Source organism: Theropithecus gelada, chromosome 8 (assembly GCF_003255815.1).
Source record: "Theropithecus gelada isolate Dixy chromosome 8, Tgel_1.0, whole genome shotgun sequence".
NCBI classification, from domain to species: Eukaryota; Metazoa; Chordata; class Mammalia; order Primates; family Cercopithecidae; genus Theropithecus; species Theropithecus gelada.
In genome coordinates, this window is record NC_037676.1 from 72507883 (window position 1) to 72533440 (window position 25558).

A 25558-nucleotide genomic window follows, 5' to 3' on the forward strand; every position below is an offset into this window, starting at 1 on the left:
TGAGTGACCTTTCCTTCCATCCTCTGCCTATGTAAGTCTTACTGACCCTCAAAGGTTTATTATCTCAATAGCTGCTGCCTCAGAAGGCCTTTCCTAAGTGCTTCATACAAGTGAGACCTTCCCCTCTCTCAATCCCCTGAAACCATTGGACTACTCTGACAAAGCCTTTTGGTCAGTCTATAAATATGTGCCTGTATCAGGAAATAAGGACACAAAAGTAGAAAACTATTCATGTTATAACATGGTTATTACTGCCTACGTACTTATTTTGCCTTAAGTATATTATAAACATGAAATAGACCAGCATAGCGATTGCATTACTCATCTTTGTATTCCCTACAGGACTTATTATGATACCTTGGTACATAATGTAAACTTAAATTTGATGGTAGTCATAATTATTTTGTTATACTTCAATAACATTTTATTCCAGAGAACCATAAAAAGTTTCATAGAGAAAAATAATTATTACCAAAAGACATGGAAGAGAAATTACTATTATTTGTAAAATGTTAGATGCAGAAATATGTATACAGCAATTATGTGCATAAAACTTTACCATGATTAAAATATATAAAACTAGAAATAGAATTTAGAGGCTTAGACACTTAACCTCAAACTTCGGTTGAAAAAATATTATCAAAGCAATGATTAAATAAAAATAATCACTCAATAAAACCTCAATCCTTACACTAAATGTTATTACAAACTTCTGTGTTTTGTTATTAAGAGATGCTCTTGCACATAAAAGTCTTATGACTGGGAATCACTATGCTATATGTAAATAGAAATTAAAATGATTGAATAAAGAACAAATTCACTGTACTGAGTCCCTGATTTGGTGTTAAACACAAGGCTTATTAGTCAGCAGGATGAGTCAAATACAAAGTGTAAAGAAAATCTGACAACAAGACAACCCCTTTAACTCATCCCTTCCTGTTCAACACCACTACCAGGAAACAAAGTTAGAACCATAACCCTCCCTAACAGAGTTAAAGCAAAATCAAATAAAGATCCATTATCCAGTAGCTTAGATGCTGTCAATGTATGAATATATGCTTAGACAATGAAAATGAGTCTTTGTGTTTTGTTTTTGTTTTTCTGAGACAAGGTCTCGGGTCTGTCGCCCAGGCTGGAGAATAGTAGTGTGATCACAGCTCACTGCAGCCTTGACCTCCTGGGTTCAAGTGATCCCCTGACCCAGCTAATTTTTAATTTTTTTTGTAGAGACAAGGTTTCACCATGTTGCCCAAGCTAATCTCGAACTCCTGGACTCAAGCAATCCACCCTCCTTGGCCTCCCAAAGTGCTGGGATTACAGGCATGAGGCACTATGTCTGGCTGGAAATGAGTCTTTAACATCTCAAATGTATTATTTCTTGACCTGAAACTTCCAAATGAATTTTAACTCTAAACCAACAAGGTAGGGTCTAACGAGGATGAAGGGTCTATCTATATGTGGGGCTAAGGTAGACACATACCTAACCATTTGCTTTAAACATTATAATGAACAAATTAACTGTTCAACTTCTAGTGTTAACTATCACAATCACAATTACATAGTCAATTTTAAATTACTGAATAGTACACTAACATCCATGTCCTACTCTTAAAGATACTAAAGGCTGTCAATTTGTTTTCCTTAAAAGCAGGAACAGTAACACTTACTTTAATAAGGAACCTATTCCTTAAAAAACGGACTGTCAAGTAAAAGTTTCCAGCTAAAAATGATTAACAACTAAAACATTTACAAAATGCTTACCAAAAAAAGGGAGCAATCACAATAATTACTGAAACATAAACTAGTGAGTGAACAAAGCAGACATTTTACTGGGAAATGCCACACCATCCAGGCCCCTATTATAGGTGATAGTAAAGATAAAACAGTGTATTACACAAAAGGTGATTCTTCAAAGCTAATCCTCTCCCTTGCTTATATGACAATATGCTTTTATAGAAAAAAAATGAAAAAAAGTATAAAATTATAGGCATGCTCCAGATGATACAGCAAACAGTGAATATGATGGCCAACCACTGCAGAGAGATCTAAGCCTTCATTTAGGAAAACATGTAAAATAAGTTAAAAATTTTAAACTTCAGTATATATAGAAGATATTATAAAATAATTATAATACAAAAAATTAACAAGCACCTCATACTCTAATACCTTCTCAATATCAAAGCTTCAAATTAATTTTGAGACCAGCTAATATTTATTGAGTGCTTAGCAAGTGCTAAGCCTATGTTAAACACTTTATATACATCTCCTTTAACAACATCCCTATGAAGCAGGTATTTATACTATCCCCTTTTTTATGTAAGTGTCAGAGCTTGATTTCAAACCCAGAGTCTCACTTGGTTCTTTAACTACTATCATATTTACTGTACTAACTTTCATATAATTTTAATGATTAAGCACATGCACAGATAATCAACATGTCCAGTCCTTTGGTCCTACAGAAGTTACCATATGGATTTTTAAAACTTATACACCTTAAAGTACCTTTACAAAGAGGAGAGAAGACGGGAAAATTAAATCAGGGTTACTCTTAATTGCAGTTCCTTGAATCATAGCCCAAATACGAACTTGGCTAGGACTGCTGCGGGAAAGATTCAAAGGCAAAATCAAGCACCCATGCTGCCAGGCAAAGCCAGGTCTCTCAACAAGTGGAATACCAACTTTTAAATAGGTTTACATGAGCTTGGTCGGACAGGAAGGACAAGGGGGCCAGTGGACACAAGTGCAAAAAAACAGTGGCGGTCAATGTGGGACAAGGGAAGAAGGCCTGAGAAGGCTGCTGTAATTTCAGCCTTGATGCAATAGAGATTGTATTTCTTTTATCTTTAGGGAAGTGAAGTACAGTAGTCCCCTTCATCCTCGAGTGGATGCCTAAAACCACAGACACTACTGAACTCTACATACACCGGTTTTTCCTTTTCCTATGCACAGATACCTATAAAGTTTAACTTATAAATTAGACACAGTAAGAAATTAGCAGCAATAGTTAATAATAAAATAGAATTATAACAATATACTATTTACAATTTCAGAATAGAAGATTCATTATTACTATAGATTTTGGCAACCTCAGCCTTGTCGATAACTTTCACCTTTCCACTTAAAGGAAGCATTTTACGGCTTCTCTTTGGAGTATCCAAATTGCCAGCATCAATAGTCGTGGGCCTTGGGGCCATTATTAAGTCAAATAAGGGTCACCGGAATACAAGCACTGGGATACCTAGACAGTCAACCTGAAAACCAAGTCGGCTACAAAGTGACTGACAGGTGGGTGGCACATAGAGTGTGGAGATGAGGGACAAAGGGAAGATTCATCTCCTAGGCAGGACACAGCAGGATGGCGGGAAATTTCATCACAATGCCCAGAACTGCATGCAATTAAAAACTCATGAATTATTTCTGGAATATTCCATGCAATAAATTTGGGCCATAGTTGACCGCAGATAACTGAAACCATGTATAAGGGTGCACAACTGTAGTGACCAGATTACTCCATTTCATGTAAGTGGTATGATCCTTTTTCCAAAACAAGATCACCTTTTTCACCAAAGTTGATTTGATACAGATTTCTATTATACTAACACAGCTAGTTCACCAAAGGTTAAAAATTCCACCTGAAGTATTTGGAATACATTAATATCTGTAAGTCAATATAAAAAACATCACTGGGAGGCTGAGGCAGGAGAATGGCGTGAACCTGGGAGGCAGAGCTTGCAGTAAGCTGAGATGGAGCCACTGCACTCCAGCCTGGGAGGCAGAGTGAGACTCCGTCTCAAAAAAAAAAAAAAAAAAAAAAAAATCACCCTACAGCTAAATGGGCAAAATATATTAACAGGCAATTCAGAAGAAGGAATCGGAATGGCCACTGTGCACTGTGTAATCTCAACAGTAACCAGAAAATGCATAATGAAACTGAATAGCAAAATACCATTTCACACCCCTCATGCTAACAAAAATTAAGTCTTTAAAAAAACAGTGGGCTGGGTGTGGTGGCTCATGCCTGTAATCCCAGCACTTTGGGAAGCCAAGGCGGGCAGATCACTTGAGGTTGGGAGTTCGAGACCAGCCCGACTAACATGGAGAAACCCTGTCATTACTAAAAATACAAAATTAGACAGGCATGGTGGCGCCTGCTTGTAATCCCAGCTACTTGGGAGGCTGAGGCAGGAGACTCACTTGAACCAGGCAGGCAGAGGATGCGATGAGCTGAGATCACGCCATTGCACTCCAGCCTGGGTAACAAGAGCAAAACTCCGTCTCAAAAACAAAAAAAGTCTTGGCTGAGTGCAATGGCTCATGCCTGTAATCCCACCACTTTGGGAGGCTGAGGCAGGAGGATCACCTGAGACCAAGAGTTTGAGACCAGTCTGGGCAATATAATAAAATAATTAGCTGAACATGGTGGTACACACCTGTAGTCTCAGCTCCTTGGGAGGCTGAGGTGGGTGGATCCCCTGATTCCAGGAGTTGGAGGCTGCAGAGAGCTGTGATAGTGCCACTGCATTCCAGCCTGGGAAACAGAATGAGACTCCATCTCTTAACAACAACAACAAAGTATTATACCAAATGTCAACCTATATACTTCAGGCTCCAATGTAAATTGGAATAAGTTGAAAATATTTAATGAAGCTAAAAATCACATATAACCCAGTCTAGGGATATTACCCTCATAGGTAATACCCCAAAGAAACTGTCATATCTATGTAAGGTATCATGAACAAAAATGTTCACTGCTGGAATGCCTGAAATTGGAAAAAATTAGAAACAACTTAAATGCAGATCAAGAGAAAAACTGATAAATTGTCTATGTTCACAAAATGGAATACTGCACATTTGACTGACTTGCAACTACATGGATATTATCACCAAAAAAACCCCATAATGTTATGGGAAAAAAAGAAGTTGCAGAATAATACGAACAGTATACTATTTAACTGAGCTTTCAAACCTAAAAAATACTAAATATTATAAACAAATACATAAAGAGTAAACTTTTTTCTTTAAATGGGTATAAGACACAATAAATTCTAGATAGTACTTACCTCTAAGAAAAGAAGAGCATGATATAAATAACCCAAAAAGGGCTTAAAATTACATATATGGACTCAATGTCTATGGGGCACAATATTCATAAATCAAAGTCCTGACCCCTAATGTGATGGTATTTGGAGGTGAGGTCTTTAGGGAGTAATTATGTTTAGAGGAGGTCATGAGAATGGGATCCTTATGATGGAATTAGTGTCCACGTAAGAGACCAGAGACTTCCCCTTCTCTCTTTCTTTCTCTCCCTGCCATGTGAGGATGCAGCAAGAAGACCACCATGTGTAAGAAGAGAGCTCTCACTGGGATCCATGCTGGCACCATGATCTTAGACTCCCTGCCTCCAGAACTGTGAGAAATAAATGTCTGTTGTTTCAGTCACCCAGTCTACGGTATTTTGTTATGGCAGCACAAGCTGAAACAGTAAGTGTTATATTTTTCAACTGGTAAAAAATAACAAAAAACTAAAATCCAGATTAAGTGAATGACATAGCATGGCAGTTCTCAATTAGAACACACTAATAAGACACTGGTTCTCAGAGAACAACTTTAAGACTATTATCCTATATGTAATTCTGTTTTTTTTTTTAAATACTGACTTTCTCTTGACAATAATCAGGTTCTGACAAATCTTTTTGATGTCAGAGACACTCAGTCCATCTGGAATGCCATCCCTACTGTTCTAAGCCAACACACAGCCTCTCTCACTAGAATTTTCACCTCTGGTCTATTTTCTCTCCAATTTCCAAATTCACCCTGTGTACCAAGAGCAAACCAGAACTTTCGGTTTTGTTTGTTTGTTTTTCTTTTTTTCTTTTTATTTAAAGAGACGGAGTCAGCTGGGCATGGTGGCTCACTCCTGTAATCCCAGAGCTTTGGGAGGCTGAGGGATCACGAGGTCAGGAGTTCGAGACCAGCCTGGTCAATATGGTATAACCCCATCTCTAATACAAAAATCTCTAAAAATACAAAAATTAGCTGGGTGTGGTGGCGCATGCCTGTAGTCCCAGCTGCTCAGGAGGCTGAGGCAGGAGAATCACTTGAACCCAGGAGGCAGAGGTTGCAGTGAACCGAAATCACGCCACTGCACTCCAGCCTGGGTTACAGAGTGAGACTCTGTCTCAAAAAAAAAAACAAAAAAAAAACAAAGAAACAAAACAAAACAAAAAAAGAAATGGAGTCTTGCTCTGTCACCCAGGCTGGAGTACAGTGGCACAATCACAGCTCATTGCAGCCTGAAACTCCTGGGCTCAAGTGATCCTCCTACCTCAGCCTCCAGAGTAGGTGGGACCACAGGTGCAGGCCAACATGCCCAGCTTCAAGAGCAAATCAATCTACATAAAATGTTACTTTGGTAATGTCACTTGTTAGCTCCTGGAATTTAACTCTTTGACAGCAACCACTGCTGAACAATAAAATGAAAACTCCTTAATCTAGCATGTAAAGGTCTCTAAGCCTGGCTCAAAGCTGTATTTCTAACTGTACCTTCCATTATTCTATACAAATGGCTCCTTCTAGCCAAACTGCTCTATTCAAAGCCCTGTATGGGCTTTCCTCATTCTCACCTCTTCTTTGGTCATCCTGTGTCTCTTGTTTGGAATGCCATCCTCTCCAACACCACCTTTCTCATGGTATCTAAATTTTAGTTGTCTTCTAAGACCTTGCCACAAGTCTTATCTAATCCCTGAATCCCTCCCTAACCAATACACTCTAATTTAGACTCATTCAATCAATCAATCTTTATCGGATATCTAGCATGTGACAGGAGACACAGTTCTAGGGGCACTCATAGAATGCCTATATATATACACTACACATTAATTAAATAGTATTGCTCTTTTTGTTAATGTATATGTCAACCTCAACTACATTACGTGCTTCTTAAAGACAAGGAGTTCATATATCCCACAGAGCAATAACATAGTACTTTGTGTTTAGGGTTCAACATTCTCTGGCTAAATCAATTTTGAAATAAGTTATAATCATCTAATTTTTTGACCCAAAATAATCAATGCCTATCCTTGGAACTTTGAACAATTACGACATTTTTTTGTGATGTGTATATATATATCTATACAACAAGAGTAATGGACTTGGAGTCAGAAGGTCTGTGTGGAACTTGAGCTCCACTGTGCACTATCTCTGGCCATATTACTTTCTCTGCACATTAATCTCCATAAAATGAGAATATTTACACCTACCTGTGAAGACGTTCATGACTGTTATGAGGCATAAGTAAATTAGAAAAAGATATATTTTATTGTGCTAGAAGCGTGCCTCACACTCATTCATGAATCCAACAAATTTTTACTAGGTTATTTTCAACAGATGCCAATATCCTCATTTCCCACCAGAAGAGTTAATACAGATCTGTTTCCTTTCTGGTTTATTTTTTCTTCTTTGAGATAGGGTCTCGCTCTGTCACCCAGGCTGGAGTGCAGTGGCACAATCACAGCTCACCACAGGCCTCAATCTCCCAGACTCAGGTGATCCTCCTGCCTCAGTCCCCAAGAAGCTGAGACTATTGGCATGTGTCACAATGCCCGGCTAATTTTTTATTTTTAATTTTTTTGTAGAGATGGGGTTTCACCATGTTACCCAGACTGGAAGATCCATTTCCTTTCTGCTAGGTGATGGGAATGTTGTCTTTGACTAGTAAATGAAAGAAAGGAATACCTACAGAAATATTCAAATATTCAATTAAAATATTTGAATTATATATTAAATCATAATCTCTTAAGGCCATAAAATTATTCTATTTTTAAAATGTCTTTATTCTATTTATCACATAAGGCACAAACGTTAGTTATTTATAACCTTGTTAAAGCACCAATGAAAATGGGATTTGGAAAAGAATAGAGAAATTAATAAAATTGCTAATTATAAGGAATATGATCAAGAAAACTTTGAATTCCTCTTTCATAAAATCGTTTTTCATATTTGACTTCCTATTTGAAGCAGGATACATGGGAATTCATTATTGATTAACTAGCTAGCCTACCTAGTTTTTCAGAAGAATTATCAACCTCTGTTAGGAATCCCTGCTGTTCCTGCTGGATGCAGTTGCCCACAAGAGAAGCTGCTGCTTTTAAAACCAATTTTAGATTGACTACAATTTGGAGCCTACCCTTGGGACCTTCATTGGGAGCTCGTATTTTTTTTTTTTTTTTTCAGATGGTGTCTTGCACTGTTGCCCAGGCTGGAATGCAGTGGCACTATCTCGGCTCACTGCAAGCTCTGCCTCCTGGGTTCACGTCATTCTCCTGCCTCAGCCTCCCGAGTAGCTGCGACTACAGGTGCCCGCCACCACGCCCGGCTATTTTTTGTATTTTTAGTAGAGACGGGGTTTCACCATGTTAGCCAGGATGATCTCAATCTCCTGACCTCGTGATCCGCCGGTCTCCAACTCCCGAAGTGCTGGGATTACAGGCGTGAGCCACCACACCCGGCCTGGAGCTCATATTTTAAACCACGATTTGGTCTCTATCCTCATTATCTTTATATACAAGGCTCATCTCTCTTAGTCTGCAGTGGCTTGAAATCTCTCATTATCTCTCTGTTTCAGCTACTTGAGAAGTCCACTGCCCATCTTTGAGATCCACCCCAGAAAGGTAATTTCAAGGAGACCATCTAGCCTACAATATAGGGCTCCTCATATACCCTCTAAATTTAATGATACTCAATCTAGCCATTTTTACGTGACACGGCAACAAACAGAAATTTGTGCATTTACCATTCAGTTTATAGGCAAAATCTTACATTAGGTACAGTTTGACTATTTTTATTTGACTATTTTTCCCTTTTTCTTTCTAAGTCACCTTTTCTATACCACAACACAAAATCTAGGTAATTACTATATAATGCTTAAAATTATAGGCTCTGGTGTGACACCAGTTCAAAACTGGGCTGCACTGGTTATTAGCTATGTTAACTTAAAAAAATTACAAATATTTTTAGGCCCCAAGAGCAACAACCACCACTACTGCTTCACAGGGTTTTTGTTAGTATTAAATGAGTTAGTACAAGTAAAACAGAAGAGCACCTAACATGAATTCTATACAAATCCTGCATTTTTAACATGGAGTAACACTAGTTATTAGAGTAATAAGCTATACCTATACTTTCAATGCTTAATAAGACTGAGCAAGTATCATTCTGGTTAGTAGGCTCTTTTGAGCTTGAAACATTATAAACAACTTTTTCAGTTGTCTCCGTAGCTCGTCTGTAAAGATAAATATTTATAGATTTTTCTCCCTCAAGTTTATTATTTTAATACAGAAAGTGGTTACTAGAAAAAGTGTGGAAAGTAAGGAAAAGTGAAGGGGGGAGGACATGCATATTTCCACTATATACCACTATGTGATATATTTACTTTCAAGAATTTTATAACAAAAATGTAATTTTTAAAATCAGTCATATGAAATTAAATTCTACCATTTCTACCTACCAGTACCATGAAAGTATTTTTCCTTGTTGGTTCAGTCTTTGGCAATATAATTTTTAATAGCAGCATAATATTTCAAGTTGAATTCACATATTCTAAAGCAAACCTGGGCAGGTTCTTCTTGTGACAACTGCAAGCATACTTGCCATAAAAGAATAGTGATGGGGGGCCTAGGTACAGTGGCTCACACCTATAATCCCACTGCTTTGGGAGGCTAAGAGTTCAGGATTTCAAACCTGGGATAAGGACCAGGAGTTCAAGACCAGCCTGGGCAACACAGTGAGACTCTATCTCTAAAAAAAATTTAATTAAAAAAAAGAATGTCACTCAGGATCCACATCATGGGAGTGGATTTTTTCTACAGCACAAACACTGGCATCTTTCTAGTGTTCAGTATAGTCAAAAACAATGATGGTAGCACTAGGCTAATACATACAGGAAGAAAAAATATTGAACAAAGTTGTGGCTTCAACTTACATGTTAATTTTCATTAAGGAGCGCTTCCAATTTTTCACTAAGACAAATTAACAACTTCAATCAATATACAAAATATACATGTTTGCATTCTGATTTAAGGCAAGTCAACCTACATTCATCCACAGTAAGAAAAAATCATAGATGTGGCTATGTTGAAACTCAAATTTTCCATCCGGTAGCTTAAGGATACCTTAGGTTATCAGAGATTTAAAAAATACATACAACACACATTTACTGAAACCTAATTATGAATTTTGCCAGACTCAATGCATACTACTTTAACTGACTAACAACAACCAGTAAAAATGTTTCATTTATTTAAAAAATTACCAGCCTGGGCAACATAGGCCTCAACTGTTAGGCTCATTTTAAGATTTCAGCTTGGTGCATGCCTATAGTCCCAGCTACTGGGGAGGCTGCAGTGGGAGAATCACTTGAGCCAGGGAGGTTGAGGCTGCAGTGAACAGTGATCTCACCACTGCACTCCAGTCTGAGTGACACAGTGAAACCTTGCCTCAAAAAAAAAAAGGGGGAGAAAAAAAAAAAAAGAACAAGAAAAAAAAAAAGAAAAGAGAACATTAGGGCAGCAGCATGGTTTGATGAAAAGAGTCACTGAACTTGGAAGGGAAAAACTTGGATTCATGTCCCAGCATGGCCCACAACTATGCAACAGCCAAAAAATTGTTTATTAACTCTAGGTCCTAACTTTAAAGTGTAGTCCTTCAATGATATGATTCCTAGGGTCTCTTCTAGCTCTAAAGTAAAGATGCTAAGAAATAAAGATGATAATGCTATCATTATCTGGCATGCAACTGACGGCCATAGGACAGGCGACTTATTGATGTACATCATATCCTAAACCTGTAATTTTGTTCAGCACTATCCCAGTGTGTGCTGTAGTGGGGTGGGGTGGGGGGGCGGGGGCCAGTAGGCACAGTGGCCACTATAATTCCATTATTTGTTATGTAAATGTATTGTTTTCTTTAAAAGTAAAAATAAAATAAAAAATCCTGCTTTAGTCTTTTCTGCTACCTTGGTTCCCTATCCCTTTAACAATAACAACAACCAGATTGAAATTAAATATCTGAGTTGCTCTCATTAAAGAAACTTGCATTTACTTCCCTGGTACACAAGGAAAACAATTTTGAAATCTGCCTAATCAACAGACATTAATATTGTCTGTTGAAATAAATATGTTTGCATAGTTATTAAAAAGAACACCATATAAAATCATGCTTAAATTCATTTATTTTGAACACATATCTATGAGCAATTAGTTTAAATATAAAGAAAAAGATAACAATGATGAATTATATGAATTTTCAAAGCACATTAAATTAGCATTGAAATTCTATGAACATACTTTAGAATGCCAAGTTTGTTAATTTTTTGTTTATTTGTAATATGCAATAGAGGGGAAGATATATGTTGAAAATACATCTTGGCTCATTAAAAATGCAACACAGGAATATATGCTTTTTAAACATCTTTTTAAAGCAAGAAGGAGATTTTTCTTTGCCATCTTTCAAATAAACATTCATTTCTGGTCCTCATTATAAGCAAGATATAGTATAGTGACAGATTTGTTGTGTCTTTGAGTTAACAAAAAATAATAAACAAGGTAAGCACCAGAGTACTGTGGAACACACTGAGTTTATTAGTATTAATTTTTTACATGTTTCAACTGACTAAATGTAGCTATAATGGATACCCTGATTGTAAATTTAAACTGCTATGCTTACGTGAAGATTGTGTAACAAGCAGTCATTATGCTCTTTTCTTTTCTGATCTCTAATGGGAAAACTAAGAAGTTCTTCCTCCTTTAAAATTAAGTGCTTTAATAAAGTAAGATTTTTAGGGGAAAAAACACTCAACTTTTTATGTTGTAAATTACTAAAAGTTGCTCTCACTAGACTTGACTATTTAGAAACTACAGTGATTAAATGCTTTCCAGAGCTTACATGTTAGTGCTTTCAGCATCAAATGTACAATAAGAATCATGTCAGCACTCTGCTCTGCGAAGCTTTGGCCTTCAGTGAGCAATAGAACAGGACGGCCAGGTCCTGCACGACTGAGATAGACAGAAACGCCTTAGCAAACCAGAGCCACCAGATCCATAATTCGCTTCTGACCACTTATGCCTACATACTTGCCCTCAACCCATATGTTTGCAAAATTAAACTAACAGGCTATTCCTTTGCTCCTGAATCACACAGGCTGCCTAATGAAGTTCCTAGCTAAATCTCTCCACTGAAATTACTTTTCATAGGAAAAACCGTACAGATATCCTAATAAATTGAATAAAGAGATTGAAAAATTGTAGGAATTCTGCACACACGTGTAACTGCCAAAGTAAAAGAAATATTTTAAAGTATGTATTTATTGTCGATTGATTTCCAACTTATGGAAATGTACATACAAACACCTGAAAAATACAGCTTCAAAAGTACACACTTTTTTTTGGATTCTGGAATGTGTTCAAACTTGGCAGAAACTGTGGGATCCTTGAAACATCAAGGTTTTTCACTTTTTCTTCTCCCTTTTTAAAATTGCCCGTAAACTTTCATCATCAGTATTTTGCTACAGGTATAGACATGGCTAAGATGCATTGATTCATCCTAGAAGGAGGGATGTTTACAGAAATTAAGCCAGATTCAGTCAAAGCAAAGCACAGGCTTCAACACGAAACCCCACCCCCACCTAAAAAAAACCTCAGCAGTAACTATCTAACTTATCTACGTGTCTCCTCTACTCTTCCCTTAATTCTTCTGTGTCATGTTTCTGGTTATATTATCATGTGCTTCCAACTTCTTTTCCTTTGATAAGAGTAATTTTAAGAGGCTAAATAATTTTTTTTTTCTTACCCCACAGCAGTCTCTTAGCTGACTGGTCTGAAATTCCTTTGCTCCACCTCCTAATATCTGTCACAAGAGTCAGATTACAAGTCAACCCAAAGGGGAGCATGGAGTATGCACATGAAGAGGGAACACAAGAAAAAGGAAACACCAGTGGTTAGGGCATCACTAGAAGCCATAATATAGTTTCTGTTCTTTATTTGATACAATTGTACAAAAGGATACCATGTTAGATATAACATTAGGCTAAATGTTAATTTCCTAAATAAAAATTCTCTTTAAATATGTAAAATAATCCCTTGATTATTCAACATGTAGAGCTTTATTAAACACTTAAAAAGTAATAATTTAATATTTGCAGTGAAGGAAACTTTCATCTTCGTTTTTAAAGTCATCTAGACTACCATCAGAAATAAACAGTGAAATACATTAATTACAAGCCAAATTATACAATGTATGTAGCTACTTAGGTATTTTACTAAGAAAATAACTTTATCTTTGATATTTTCTATTTTAAAAACTTATCTGTGAATTGATTTAAGGACTGTATATGTAAATCTGCTAAAACTATTTCAGTGGATAAAATAATGAATCAGTACCTATTTACACGCTGCCAAAGCACACCTATAATTTTTAAAATGATGATAAGAGTAGCCTAAGGCAGTCAGCAGACATCTCAGAAATCTCAGTGTAAGTGGTTTTAACTTGCAACATGATGCCAAAAAATTTACAACAGGGAGCTGCCATCTTGCGTCCCCACATGTGTGCACCTAATCTCAGCTGGTTCCCCTGAGATCCCCTCAGCACCAACCCTAGTCCCCCACACAGCCCCTTATCTGCTCCAACAAGATGAAAGAAACAATCATGAACCAGGAAAAACTCGCCAAACTGCAGGCAAAAGTGCACATTGGTGGAACTGCTCACAGAAAGAAGGTAGTTCACGGAACAGCCACAGCAAATAATAAAAAACGTCAGTTCTCCTTAAAGAAGTTAGAAATCTCTAGCATTGAAGAGGTGAATATGTTTAGGAATCAAGGAACAGCGATCCACTTTAACAACCCTAAAGTTCAGGCATCTCTGGCAATGAACACTTTCACCATTACAGGCCATACTGAGACAAAGCAGCTGACAGAAATGCTACCCAGCATCTTAAACCAGCTTGGTGCAGGCAGTCTGACTAGTTTAAGGAGACTGGCTGAAGCTCTGCCCAAACAATCTGTGGGTGGAAAAGCACCACACTACTGGAGAGGAGGATGATGATGAAGTTCCAGATCTTGTGGAGAATTTGGATGAGGCTTCCAAGAATGAGGCAAACTGAAATGAGTCAACTTCTGAAGATAAAACTTGAAGAAGTCACTGGGAGCTGCTATTTTATATTAATTATATATAAAATTATAAAATTTTATAAGAAATTTTTTAAATTTCTTATATATTTTTAAGAAATTTTTGTTTATGGGTCTGATAAAACCCAGATCTCTAATATTTTTAAGCCCAAGCCCCTTGGACACTGCAGCTCTTTTCAGTTTTTGCTTATACACAATTCATTCTTTGCAGCTAATTAAGCCGAAGAAGTCTGGGAACAAAGTTTGAAACAAAGGTTAATAAAGTTCTTTGCCTAGTATACAGTTGTGTTCTTTATTTCACTGACACTGATCTGTACACAGTAATCACAGTGTAGTGTAAAAAAGGTAGTATAAAGTTCTCATGTTTGAAGAAAAAAAAAAAAACCTTACATCAGGAAAACATTTAACTAAAGAGACAATAAAAACTTGTTTTTTGGTTAAAAGTGCTTGGTGGTTCTCTAATACATATGAGCACCTGAAAAAGAATTCAAATCCAAATCTACTCCATTAGGATACTGAAGTTTCCAAAGCCTACAGAGCTTCAGCTGATCGTAATTGCTGTGAAGGCCGAGAACCTACTGTGTGCTCAATCTTGCCATCTGCAGGTGTGTTACACAACTCCAGGGTTTTTTAAGTAGGGTCAAAAATTTACAGTATTTTTTAAAACTAATTACCTGTCACAAAATCCTTCTGCTTTATGTCATCCTTCAAAAATTCTCTGAATAATTTTGGTACAATCCCATCATAAATTTGCTCAACATTAGCTCTATCCACAAATCCGTTTTACATTCATATTACAAATACAGTCTTTAATGATCAAGTAAATATTTATTCTCATATTTAGCAAAATGATTTTCTTCCAAAATAACTCTCCAAAAGATACTGCTTATAGAACACAGCAATTATTCTAAGACTCCTTTACAAAATCACTGGTGGCCTGCAATGCAACAATCCACATAAAATACGAACTGAAAAGTATTCAGAATCAGGACCTCAATCTCATCGCTACTCATGAACTCTACTACCACTCAAGATGCTCGCTCACTCCACTGTCTCACCTCTTAGTGTCCAAAACTGAAACACAGATGCATCATCTCCCGCAATTAAGATTTCGGCTAGAGAACTGGCACAGTAAGCTATACCATTTCCAGACCTAACAGATTTACACTACAATTAAATATATTAAAATTTCTGCACATAAAAAACTCATATATACCTAATCAAAAGGCATCTTTACCCAGTCAGTAGGTTCATCTGTAGTTCTGATTATTTTAAATTAACAGATATTCCAAAAATCAAAATAAAGTACAAATATGCCATCTTCTAAAATTATCTAATTCTCAAGTTTTATTTCTCTCATTTAGAGTTATCAAACTTTACTTGCAAAACTGTATCCTTAATTAACCACAGGAAATTTCCAGTAAACTGAAATCACCATAAATTCAGTAGGTATAATGAGAAATCATCTAAGAGTAGAATATAGTCCTTAAAAAGAAATAAGCACTTATATATAGTTGCAGTTTAGCTTATTAGAGAATTGTATCCTTAAAAATACTATATAAATCATGTAAATTTGAATTGTATTTTCGATATACAAAAGGAATTTAATATTTAAAAAGAAAACCTGCTGAGTTCTTTTTTAAAACTGAATAATCTTTAGCAATACAAAGGATCAACTCCTACTTAAATTATTTTATATGTAGGAATCTGATACATTAAAACAGGTTGTCTATGTAGTATTACTCTAATTAAAAAAACAAAGAACAGCTAACCAAAGAAGAACAAGCTCAGCAGAGAAAATATGAAAAAAATTTTGAAGTAATGTTTCTAATTAGCAAGGGCTTTCACAAAGACATAAAAGCAAATTTTGCTTTCCTGATTAATTAGAACATCAACACAAAGAACTAGACTCTAACTGGCAGTTCTTCTAGAGAACTAGGATGGAACAGATGCAAGCAACAGTAGAATATGTGTTATTTTTTAAAAGGGCACTGAAAATCTTATGTCATAGATATATAGATAGGCGATGGTTCTCATGTTTAAACACTTTCAACAACTATAAAGGCTATGTAGCTGGTAGTATAGCAGAAATAGTTTGGCCAAAAAAATACTAAACTTTGCAAAGAGCTTTTTGTCCACTGAGCTGTAAGGTAAAATATTGACTGAAAAGACCTTTGAAAACATCTAGAATTGTTCCTCTTTCTATGAATGATTCCCTAATTATCAGAGACGTATTTCAATATTTGCTGTTAATTTTAATGGAAGAATTTCACAGTACACTCAAAGAATACCAATTTCTTCCTCCAAGATAAAAGGAGGCACAGATCATTAATGTAAAATTAATATGCCTAAATTAAATGAAAAGAGAAAAAGAAATTAAGGAAGAAATTTAGGACAGGACCCATAACAGCACCGCAATTAAAAAGATAAGGAAAGGAAATTCTCAGGAAAGACAAATAAATCCTCCAGCCTCCAAGATGAGAAACTTGCTCTTAGGGGAAAAAAAAGATTAACATTAAAGAATAGCAAATTGAGGTGATTTAAGAAGTAAATTCAAAATACGGCAGCAAAAACTTCTGAATGCCAAATTTTAAGTACACTGACTGATACGGTTTGGTTGTGTCCCCACCCAAATCTCATTGTGAATTGTAGTTCCCATAATCCCCACATGTCTAGGAGGGTCCCTGTGGGAGGTAACTGAATTGGGGGGTGGTTTCCCCCATCCTATTTTTGTGATAGTAAGTTCTCACTGAGATCTGATGGTTTTATAAGGGGATTCTCCCTTCACTCAGTTATTCTTCTCTTGCCTGCTGCCTTGTGATGGAGGACATGTTTGCTTCCCCTTCTGCCATGACTGTAAGTTTCTCGAGGCCTTCCCAACCATGTGAAACTGTGAGTCTATTAAACCTCTTTCCTTTATAAATTACACAGTCTCAGGTATTTCTTCATAGCAGCATGAGGACTAATACATACACCCATTAGTCTCAAAACAATTCTCTCAAATTCTGATATACAGACCTTTAAAAAGCAGACATCATCAACATGGCATTCTAAATTTTCTGATATTTTCATTCTTTACTAGCCACTTTCATTCTGCTGTCTCAATGTCTAAGTAAAATAATTTCAGAATGAATAACACATAATAAAATGTAAGTATACTAAAGCACAAATACCTTCTCTTAAAAAACAATTTCTAAGATCCCATTTAAGAAGAACCTAGATTTCGGCCGGGCGCGGTGGCTCAAGCCTGTAATCCCAGCACTTTGGGAGGCCGAGACGGGCGGATCACGAGGTCAGGAGATCGAGACCATCCTGGCGAACACGGTGAAACCCCGTCTCTACTAAAAAATACAAAAAAACTAGCCGGGCGAGGCGGCGGGCGCCTGTAGTCCCAGCTACTCGGGAGGCTGAGGCAGGAGAATGGCGTAAACCCGGGGGGTGGAGCTTGCAGTGAGCTGAGATCCGGCCACTGCACTCCAGCCCGGGCGACAGAGCCAGACTCTGTCTCAAAAAAACAAAAAAAAAAAAAAAAAAAAGAAGAACCTAGATTTCCCCAACTTGTGTTTTACCCTTCATTCCCTAGTACCAACCATGGGCAAGTTCTTCAATTTTTTTTTCTTCTCCTCGGGTTCTTCATTTAAAGCAGGTTTTTTTTTTTTTTTTTTTCCTAATTGCTTCAGTGATTATGTAAAACAAAATGAGACGAACGGCCAAAAATGGTCTGTATAACATTTTTGCAAAAAAGTATGACAGAAGTCACTAAATGTTGAGTGATCCTCAACTGTCCAATTTCCTTCTGAAACTTTACTGTACATTACTACTTTCTCTTGCCTTTTCTGTTTTTCCAAGTAATAATCTCTTCTTTTCTCTATTTACCCTAAACTTAAGAAACTCACAATTCAGATAAGAAAATATTTACTGGTTCTTCTGTAAAGATGTTCTAAAGATATAGCTATATCTTTTGGTTAAATGAAACTAATCCTGAAACTTTTTAAAAAATAAAAGCCCTACATTTTAAAATAAAATCTTTGCTAAAATACATGGTTTCTTTACCTTCCTAAATGGTGTTCTTTGGTAATGTTAATAGCAGTATTAAGGGCTAGACAGTTGAGTAAAAAAATTACTTCTAAATGTTCCGACAAATGCTATTTTTAGGTCATGTTTATAGACTATTCATACTTTTATGTGAATTTCTTAGTTATCGGGTACTCACTGTCATTTTTTAAAAAATGAATACACTACAATTTATCCATCCTCCTGTTAGACATTTAAATTTTTTCCAGTTTTTTGCTATTTCCTCACTGTTGTTTTTGATGTATTCCATATGCCTGATTCCACCAGCCAGTTTTCTGTTTTCTAGACTTTACTCCCACATTCATATCTTTATAATAGCTTTAATGATATATAATTTACATGCCATACAATTCATCCATTTAAATAAAATGTACAATAGTTTTTAGTATATTCAGAGTTGTGCAACCAATACCACAATCAATTTTAGAACATTATTGACACTATAAAAAGAAACCCTATATCCATTAGAACTCACTCTCATTTTCTCCCACTCCCCAATCCCAGCAGCAGGCAACCATTAGTCTATCTTTTATGTCTACAGCATTGCCTATTCTGGATATTTCATATAAATGGAATCATACAGTATGTGGTCTTTATGACTGGCTTCTTTCAATAAATATAATGCTTCCAAGGCTCATCCACATTTTGTAGCATATATCGGTATTTCACTTCTTTTTATTGCCAAATAATATTCCACTGAAGTATATAAGCAAGTTTTACGTATCATCAGCTGATGGATGTTTGGACTGTTTTCATTTTGGGACTACTATGACTAATGCTACTACGAACATTCTCATATTCATATTTCATCGATATAGAAAATCTACTAATTAGTTTATGGTAATGGCATGACATGGATCATAGGGAGCCTGGATATCCACAGGAGACAAAGCCAGGTCTTTTGTAAGACCTGGGGTGACTCCTCGTTCCCTTAAAAGTCAGTCACTTCCTAGAATCCACTTATCTTCATCCCCTCCGCCACTACCCCTCAGTTCACATCTCATCTGGATCACTTCCACAGGCTAAACTTGCCTAACCCTCCAGTATTGCCCTCCTCTAGTCCATTCACCCCAGGGCAGGGCATTCATTCTAAAATGAATAAATTGGTTTGGCACCGGGGCTCATGCCTGTAACCCCAGCATTTTGGGAGGCTGAGGCGGGCAGATCACTTGAGGCCAAGAGTTCAAGACCAGCCTGAGCAAATGGCGAAACCCCATCTCTACCAAAAATATAAAAAATAGCTGGGTGTGGTGGTGTGTACCTGTAATCCCAGCTACTAGGTAGCTGAGGCATGAGAATCGCTTGAATCCGGGAGGCGGAGGCTGCAGTGAACCGAGGTCGTGCCACTGCACTCCAGCCTGGGCAAAAGAGTGAAACTCCGTCTCAAAAAAAAAAAAAATCATCATTTCATTTCCCTGTATCAATCCGTCAATGGTCCCCATGGTACTCAAGATTAAAGTAAAATGGCTTCCCAAGCAAAAGGCCCTTGGATGATCTCACCTCACCAATCTCCACAATCCTGACTTCTCGCTATTTCTGCTGCACGTATGAGGAACAACTGGAGTTCGTTATTCCAAAGGCCTTGCTCCCTCTTCTCACCACCGAACCTTTGTACATGATGCCCTCTCTGCCTGGAATTACCCCAGTAGATGCTTCCCCTTATGATGGAACTGTTTATATCCTACCTTTTTTTTTCAATATGCCATCACCTCCACAATGACATACACTCCAAGTGAGCGAAATGTGTCTTTTCTCATTGCCAGTGGATCTAGTACAATCAATGGCATAGAGTGGATTTTCAACATTATTTGTGGCTCTCGTGAGGAAATGCTATGCTTGTTAGTATACCTGAATAATTCCTGAGTAAGAAGGACTTTCCTAGGCTCTGGGGTTGATAAAAAGCTGGTAAGGAAATACAAAACACAAACCTTAACCTTGGCTTACCCCTCTACAACACACGCAAGCAACCCTCCACTGTCAGGTCACATGGTTCATGATGGGACTAATATCCCCACTTCCTCACAGCCTCTAGAGTGACCAGGACTAGCCAAAATGCTTGCCTTAATCTCAGCCCCCTGGCAAGACTGGCTCAGGAATGGGCAGGCAATCCAACCTGGACCAGGGAGAGTCATTCCTATAATTTTTTTTTAGAGCTATCAGGAAAGATCCTTTTGAGAGGGGATTATTGGCTGTTAAAATGACATAAGGCAGAACTGCTAATGACCTTCTCTGCCATGACATAAGGTCCTAATTGAAAAAAAGCCAACACAAGAAAGTAGAGAAAAAGAGAAGGTCCTGATGACATCATTTAATTCCTTCCATCCAGACTTGCCCTGAGCCAGTTGTAGCTTTGGACTTCCCACTTACAAGAGGTGATAAGTTCCAGGTTTGCTTATACTGGTTTGAGTTGCATTTCTACACTTGCAGCCAAGGAGTCCATAACTACACACATCAAGAATCTATCTTCTTGTGTTAGTCTATCTTAGGCATTAAGCGACTATACCTATCTTTCAAGCATCTGCCATTCTGCATCGCCATTTACATAGTTTAAAGCTCAAAGCATATGCCCTATTCTTAGGGATACCTTAGTGGAAGCCATAAACCCCTGCCTCAGAGCTGAGTTTCTACCATTTCCTTTGGTGGGTAAAACGATGAAGGTAGGCTGCCAGAGCCAGGGTAGAATCCTAAGACCCCGGGAAACTGGGACATCTGAAGCTTTCAACCTATAATGGGGAAAATGATAAAAGCTAGCATAGAATTAGACCAACTGAGGGATGATCACGATTCTGTGGGAGTTAATGCTACTTGCTTTCATCCTTAGAGACATAAGGTAAATCAAAATTCATCTGCTTTCTCAGAAATCAATTTTCTGAAATTGAAGGGTCAGATTTGGTTGCATAGAATTCTTCCAAATTTCATGTAAGATATAGAAATACTGACCCACACACAATACACTAACTACTTCCCTATGGGTGGAGTAAATAAGGTAGAACCAGTTTTTCTGAATAAAGTGTTCATGAAATGTTACAAAATTGAGTGTTAATCTAAGCTAGATTTCTTGGTAACAGGAGAAGATATTGAAATTGAGACATCATCTGTGTACTCAGTGACTGGTATAGTACAGTAGAAAGAATGATATGACCAAGAATAATCAGAAAATTGGAGTCGAGCGTAGGATCGACACCAAGCAGCCTTGGGGCTTTTTCCTACTAGTTAGTTATGCCTCATAGAAATCCACTCTACCCCTTACTTCCAGGCTCTTTTTCCAAAAGAATGACTTTGCATAACACCGTTGAGGGCTTCCCACTCATACGGGATCTTAAGAATGGGAGGCCGGTATGAGCCCTGTGGAGACCATGCCACACGAGAAAATGGGCATCTGCAGGGGAAGGCAGAGGGCTGGGAAGATATGATGTACACATCTGCATCCTGGCTATGGAAGCTTCTAATGCAAACTAAGCACTGGGAACCATCATTAAAATTTAGGGGAAAAAAAGCAGGGCATGGTGGTTCATGTCTGTAATCCCAGCACTTTGGGAGGCCGAGGTGGGTGGATCACTTGAAGTCAGGAGTTCGAGACCAGCTTAGCCAACATGGTGAAATCCTGTCTCTACTAAAAATACAAAAATCAGCCAGCTGTGGTGGCACACACCTGTAGTCCCAGTTATTCGGGAGGCTAAGGCAGGAGAATCAACCTTGAACATGGGAGGCGGAGGCTATAGTGAGCTAAGATAGTGCCACTATATTCCAGCCTGGGTGACAGAGCAAGACCCTGTCTCAAAAATAAAAATAAAAATAAAAAAAGGAAAAAATACATTAAAAATTCCAGGTATGAAAGACTCTGTAGTTGCATTAACTTAAATCTCTCTTCCACTTAGGAAGCATTAGCAGCTAGTGATACAGAAATGATTATGCTGTGGCCTCTCGTAGATCAAGGGAAAAGGTGAATTAAGTGCAAGTGGCTAGGGAGCATTCCCAGAAAAGCCTCTAAACTAGGAAACTCATCACCCCCCACTTCTGTTTTCTTGGATAGTAGCAGCAAAAGTAACGACACGCAACAGAATCAGAGGATTCCAGGAAGAGAAACGTAGCTTTCTCTTCCACGTATCCTGCCTGAACACCCGGCAGCAGTCCGTGGCCAAGGGTCAATGCTCAAGAGCTGCTCACAGTACCAGTTTTGAAAACACACTAAGCTTTAGAATTTCTGATCTTTACACCTACAAAATGGAGATTCTACAACAAAGCCACTATTCATCAGAATACTCATGAGATGACAAGTTATGTTACCCCACTATCATCACCAAATGTGGTTCATTATTATTTATTATTCAAAGCCCTCCTGAAATTGTATGATCATAATTTCCTATTTTAGCAAAATATAACATTCAAAATATAATTTTATCTTTCTCAATGACTTAAGATCTTACAGTCCTTAGGAATATCATTCTGAATATCTGATGTCAACACAAAATAATGAAACCTAAGGGGTGAGAGATAAGACTGAATGTCTACTAACCCCAACAAATTAGTGTGTACATATATATGCTGATTTCTAACTTCCTTTCATGAGATTCAATTTAACAGCAATATAAGAGATTAAAATGCTATTTATTTGAGCATCTCAATATGGGGTTCACGTTAATCCAAGTTCACTATATCCAACTAGATGTATTCAGATGGATTATAAAGATTAATAAAGATATATGATCATGCACATATCAAGGACTACAAAAACACTTGCCAACAAAAAGACTGTGCAGGCAACAGGATAGCCTATTATGAGTCCCGTCTTTTCTACTAATTAATTACAAGAAATCAGCCAGGCCATAAGGTCACGCACAGTGGCTCATGCCTTTAATCCGAGCACTTTGGGAGGCTGAGACGGGTGGATTACTGGAGGTAAGGAGTTCAAGACCCGCCTGGTCAACATGGTGAAACCCTGTCTCTACTAAAAATGCAAAAAAATTAGCCAGGCATTGTGGGGCACGCTTGTAATCCCAGCTACTCCAGAGGCTGAGGCAGGAGAATCGCTTGAACCCGGAGGCAGAGGTTGCAGTGAGCCGAGATCGCACCATTGCACTCCAGCCTAGGTAAAAAGAGCGAAACTCTGCCTTAAAAAAAAACAAACAAAAAGCAGCCAGGCTACTGGACTTGTTTCTTCCCAATCATAAAATTTTCCTGTCAAAAATTCCATGATTCGTTCAATATTGCTAATAAAAGTGTCAGCTGGATACTACTAGGGTTGGTGTAATATTAAACCCAAGTGACAGGACCCACATCTGACGTGCAATGACTCTCCAGAGTGACCTCAGTGTCCCCATTTTCTAAAATACTCATGTACTCACAGTGTGTGTGCATGTGCGCATACATATGAATGTCTGTTCACAAAAACTGAATTTTCATTTTAGTAAACATCCAGAAGGCCACCCACAAGCAGGGCTAAACACTGAGAATAAAATGCAGTACAGACAGAGCTTGGCCCCAGGACTCTGGTTCATGCTGACTCAACTCAGGATCTACTAGTTTATCCTCTAGTGAACATATTCTGTAATTCAGTGCCAACACTGGTATCTTCCTTGGTTTATCCACGAAATTGAAGAGAGGCTTCCAATAGATATTCTAGGCAAAAAATAGAAAACTAATGGGGAATTTAAACTTTGCCATTGATAGGTGAGACTAGTTGTTCTTAGGGACACTAGTTAAACTGTATCATTTTTTTTCCTTCACTCTCAAAGTGGAGATGTGTATTCGTAATGCCAAAATGATGCATTTAAAATGGTCACTGATGAGTTTTTAAGTTAAGTGCACGGTCACAACAGAGTTCTAGAAGCAATCTTTCAGACTGCTTTCCGTATTGAGTCCAGGCAACAAATACAATTTGCACAAGGTCTCACAACTACCACCTGGGAACAAGTGGGTGAACTACCGACTCACTGACTCTTATGCATGTTTGGTTCACTTACACCTTTTTCTGATGCAAGACGCAAAGATCAAAGAGCCCAGCCTTAACTTTTATTTGCTATAGTAACTGGTAGAATAATCAGTAAAGAGGTATTAAAAGTCTTCATGTTGTCTACCTACCATTATACAGTATTTTCTGATAATATGTCAAAATAATACAAGATGAGTATCCCTTACCCAAAATGCTAGAGACCAGAAGTGTTTCAGATTTCTGATATTTTTCAGATTTTGGAATATTTGCATTGCACTTGCCAGTTGGCATTCCAAATCCAACAATCTGAAATCCTGTATGTTCCAGTGAGCACTTCCTTTTGAGTGTCATGTTGGTGCTCAAAAATTTTGGATTTTGGAGGATTTCAGATAGGGTATGCTCAATCTACATTTATTTGTCTAATTGAATGATTTTTCATTCCCTTTTCTCCAGGTTTACAATAATATATTTAGCAATAACAATGTTCAGAAGTATTCCTCTTGAATAAATAAGCAACATTCCCCTCCATGTTGGAAACAGCCTTCTCTCCTCCTTACTAAATAACTGCCAAGAATGACAACACCCCTTGACAACAGCTAGGTGCACTAGAAATGGAATGAGAGATGCTGAAGAACACAAATGATCATCTGCTGGGGTCTACAGGAAACATGATTCACCACTTTTATAACTCTTTTTATATTCTCATCCTCAGAATCTCTGGATGGTGCTTTCAAGTGAGAATTTATGTGAAGCCCTCCTTGGATGCAAATTTGAAAAATAAACGTCCTCCTCTTTCTCTTTCACTCCTATTCTCTCTCTAAAAGGAGGCCTGACAGGGTGAAAGTAGATGGAGGCAAGGAAGTAGTCACAAAGAAAACATGTATTAAAAGAAAATTAGTAGAAATACTCAGTGATTTTCAAGAGAGCAATGTCCCAGAAAATAAATTTTGTAGTTGTTGATCCTCACTTTCTGAAGGTCTTTAGCTCTCATGATACTCATTTGTTCCTAGAAAGCTGGAAAGGGAGGACTATTAATAGGGAGGGACCTTAACCCTCTCAGCCACCTTCTCGCATCCCCCTTTGTTACCAAACTGCTATCAGATAACTTCAGATAATCTGTGGCTAACTTAATGATCATCCATTCTTAAGGGATGGTATATACATATGAGGGAGAACATATGTGCATGCGTGCATGTGTGTGTGTGGTGGGTGTGGAACACAATGTATATTACTGAAGGGGATTTCAACATATCATGAGATCGTTAGGAAAGAAGCCTTGCCTCTACCCTCTGGCAGCATAAATTAAGACTTTTAAGGCACAATATGGAGAGAGGGGAGAGGGGAGAGGGGAGAGGGGAGAGGGGAGAGGGGAGAG

At 37.7% G+C, this 25558-nt stretch overlaps 1 protein-coding gene and 1 pseudogene across 6 annotated transcripts in view; one reads left to right on the forward strand and one right to left on the reverse strand.

The window, feature by feature from the left end:
- The window catches only part of NCOA2 (nuclear receptor coactivator 2), a 300138-nt gene that overhangs the window by 149175 nt on the left and 125405 nt on the right, over positions 1 to 25558 (reverse strand). The window lies entirely within an intron of this gene.
- Positions 13684 to 14152, forward strand: LOC112629982 (annotated as a pseudogene).